The sequence below is a fragment of the Morus notabilis genome, unplaced genomic scaffold (genome assembly GCF_000414095.1).
Source record: "Morus notabilis unplaced genomic scaffold, ASM41409v2 Scaffold1061, whole genome shotgun sequence".
Taxonomy (NCBI): domain Eukaryota; kingdom Viridiplantae; phylum Streptophyta; class Magnoliopsida; order Rosales; family Moraceae; genus Morus; species Morus notabilis.
Window position 1 is genome coordinate 30,361 of NW_010363282.1, and position 3,829 is coordinate 34,189.

General features: G+C 35.5%; 1 pseudogene; it reads right to left on the minus strand.

Annotated features, from left to right (window-relative positions):
- The window catches only part of LOC21388135, a 7,133-nt pseudogene that overhangs the window by 1,625 nt on the left and 1,679 nt on the right, over positions 1-3,829 (minus strand).

A 3,829-nucleotide genomic window follows, 5' to 3' on the forward strand; every position in this document is an offset into this window, starting at 1 on the left:
CTATTCTCTGTGCCGTTCTTCTGAGTTGATCTCGAATTTCAATTATTTTTTTCTGCAAAGCGCAAGCCAATCAAAGATGGCAAAGTTAAAAGGGGAGCAAGAGGATGGGAGGGAAGAGAATATACACACAGACCCCAATAAAATGCACAGGATGGAAGCATCTTAAAAGAAGCTTACAGACCAACTTTTCATTTTTCATGACAGAATGAAGAAAGAGCAGAATGAAAACGTGTTAAAGATTCCCAAGATAGAAGCGCACCATGGCATGATAGTTCACAAAGTTCTTATGACACCACTGTGAAGATTTACCAGACTGGAAAAATCCTTTATAAACATTCAAGAAGGTCACATGGTCCCCCTGCTCGCCATAACAAAAAAGTTTAAAAGTCAACCAAACTGATGCAGAAGCATTTCAATAGTTGTTTATGTCCTATAGTCATTTGGCATTTTGAATAGAGTTGTGTTGTTTTGGTGTATTTATATTTGTTGCTATGTGATTGTAATGTCATTTTGACTTATTAGATGTACTAAACTACATGTCACTTTGGGTGTTTGGTTATTTTCCCTAATGCCTTAAAAGGCGAGGTCTGTAGGAAGATTAGCAGTTTTTGATCATCTGAGTAGAAATTAGAGAGATCTTTCTCTTGTTCCTTTGTTTTAGGTGGATTTGGAACCTCAATTCCTTGCTCCGTCCGGGTTAGGCCGATAAAATCTATCCCCAAAAGGCTTTCTACGTCACAAACTAACAGGGATAAGAACAAGAGTATTACTTATCCACCCTGGAAAAAAAGTAAAAACAATCTGTTAGGATCCTGGTTGAGTCCCACATTGTTAAAGTATGGGATTAGCATGTGGATTTATAAACACTTGGGAATCCTCCCCCTACAAGCTAGCTTTTAGGGATGAGTTCTACCTAAGGCCCGGGGCGGCCCCCGGACGGCCCCGGGCAGCCCCGGTACAGTCCCAGGGAACCCCCGGTACAGCCCTGGGGTTGCCCCGGTACGGCCCCGGGGCAGCCCCGGTACGGCCCCATACTTGTTAACAGTGTCCAAGGGAACATTACGGTTATATTTTATTTGACGCTCATATATTTGTACTATATTCTACTCGTTTGCTATACTTCTTTTTCCTTGTTCATGTAGCAGGTTCTTTTCCGTTGGAAAATAAACCTATGAATTAATTGAACGAGGACTTACTTGAATGGAGAGTATGGCAGTGATAGTTATTATCTCCTCTGAACATCCATGTTGACTTGAGGACAAGATAATTTTTGAAATCATTGGATCCTAAAAATATTGCAATCAAACACGAGTAAAATTATAGAATCGTAATGTAGAACCATAGAGAGATAAAATCAAATTCTTAAGACTTATAGAACAGGGATAACAACACCGACTTGGGGCATAGAAACGGCTTAAAAATATGTAAAGAGAATAAAGTTTAATATACTAATGGAATCTGTGCAACTTGGAATCCAGCCGGAGAAGTAAGTTTGGCATTATCGTCCAGGACTCCAAGTGAATAAAGTATTTCAAGTGCCCGAACCATGTTTTTAGGTGATGGAGATGCTGGCCAATCAAAGCCCAAGATATTATTTATTCCTAAGGCTTTTAACTAAGAAGTGGAAGAGCAAGATCAAAGTCAATATACCATTAGAGTATGATTTTTCAAAAGTGACAATGCATTGTGGAGTCAAAAAGGTGTAGTAAGGACACGTTATACTATTTGAAAGAAGGAACTCTAGTCAATTTATAGTCTCTAACAAAATTCCAACTCCTAACTTAAAACAACAATAAAGTCAATTTTGCAGGTAAAGTAATCTTTCATACAACATGTTCACTTGCAAATGATGATTAGCACCATGAAATGAGAAAATACATCTGGGATGTAACTTTTTTAAGAAGCTAGTACTCTTTCAGATATGATAGTTCTGCATACAATCAATTAGTTTCACACCATTACGACATAATGGCATACTTGAATGACGCAGGAAACAAGATTAGATCGTTAGATCACTGGAATCCCCTCTGTGGCCATTTCATTGATAAAATACTCTTCTGCGTATAGCCTTGTTGCACCCACAAACAAATATTTCAAGGTTAAGCCATAATTTCTAGAATATGCTTTGAAAGAGAGAAGCATGGATTTACATGTAAATGTAAATCACCTAACTTGATTAGTATCAGGGTTTTAGGTACAAGTAAATTATATAACTAAAAAATAGATACTAATCAGAAGGTTTTAGTGGGTCAAAAATTCTACATCTAAATATAAAAGGGAAAGTGCATTGGGAATAGCGATTATAGATATTGGAGTAGTAGAGCACTATAAAGTTATAACTAGTCAGAAAATGATGGGAAGGTACAGGCACAAGTATAATAGCATCCTAAGAACGATGGTGAGGTACAGGTGCACAAGTATAACCAAAAGCAACATGACATGTTAACAAAACAGTATTTCATGTTCATGATTAGTTCCTGACACAGTTCGCACTCTTAAATTAATTAAAATTAACGATATTCTTTGCAATAAAAAAATCATTCAGTGACACAGCAACTCCAGTCACACACCTGTAACATTTCCCTGGGCGAATTCTTCCTGCCCTACCAGCTCTTTGCCTAGCAGAAGCCTTCGATATTGGTGCCACTACGAGATTTTCAATATCCGATATCTAGAGCAAAAATAGTTCAATCAATTTCAAAAACCACAAATGTAAGAAATTCGGTAGTTCAAGACTTCAATCAGTTAGAGCTTTAACATATATCTTTAGTCTATACTAACAAGGTTAATCCCTAAGTTATTAATTGATAAGTTACATAAAAAAGGAAATAAAAAAAAGTATCGAAAATGACAATAAAAGAAACGGCTAAAGCATACACTGCATGGTAAATCTCCATTTATCTGTACGTATGATGATGACAATGCAACACTCATAAAGGAAGTAACGTCTTTTCAAAAAAATAATTGTAAAATAAAGCAACGGAAAGGATGTGATGAAGATCATAATATTAATTTGTCTTAATATTTGGTTTATTTTAATTAGTGATTTATGTTATTAGGGTAGTTTCTCAGTCTAGAATCTCCCTATTTTATTTTGGTTTAGTAGTTTGTTTTGTTATTTGGTTTTTCTACGAACATGGTAGTTTGAAAATCTCCATTTAGAGAATGATTAAAATACATGAAAATTGATATTATTGGCTTTCCTTATACTCTTAAGTTCTTGTACTCTCTCTAAATCCTGTCTCCATAGGTTTTATTTCTCTTCTTTGGTTCTATTCTGATAGAGACAAGTAACAATTGAGGCAAAATCCCACCCCACCTATTACACGTCACCGAGTCCCACTCTCAAACATGTGCCTTAGCATGCATTGCATAAGTGAACCGTACAGGGGGCTTACCATATTCTTCTATTCCCTAGATTCTATCTTTTCTATCTTAGTCCTATATCCGTATGCTGACACATATTAGAACAAGGAAGAAAGAATTTTAGGCAAAAGTGGATGCAAATACGACACAAAAGGCAAGAAAATCAAAATCCGATAACTACAAGCAAACTAATGGGCCCGTTTGGCAGTGTTTTCAAAATGGTTTTGTTTCGAGAATCAAAATGAAAATTAGAATTTTTTGTGAATGGCGTTGGGACTGTTTCTAAAATTTCATTTAGTTATTCTTGTTAAGATTTTTTAGATAAGAAAAAAATGAAATTGTATTTAGGTATGTTTTTGAAAATGTGTATTTATGTTATAGTTTTAGAAAATGAAAACAACTTTCAACCATTTTCTATTTCTTTAACAAAAACCATTCTCAATATTTTTTTGTCTTCGTTTTC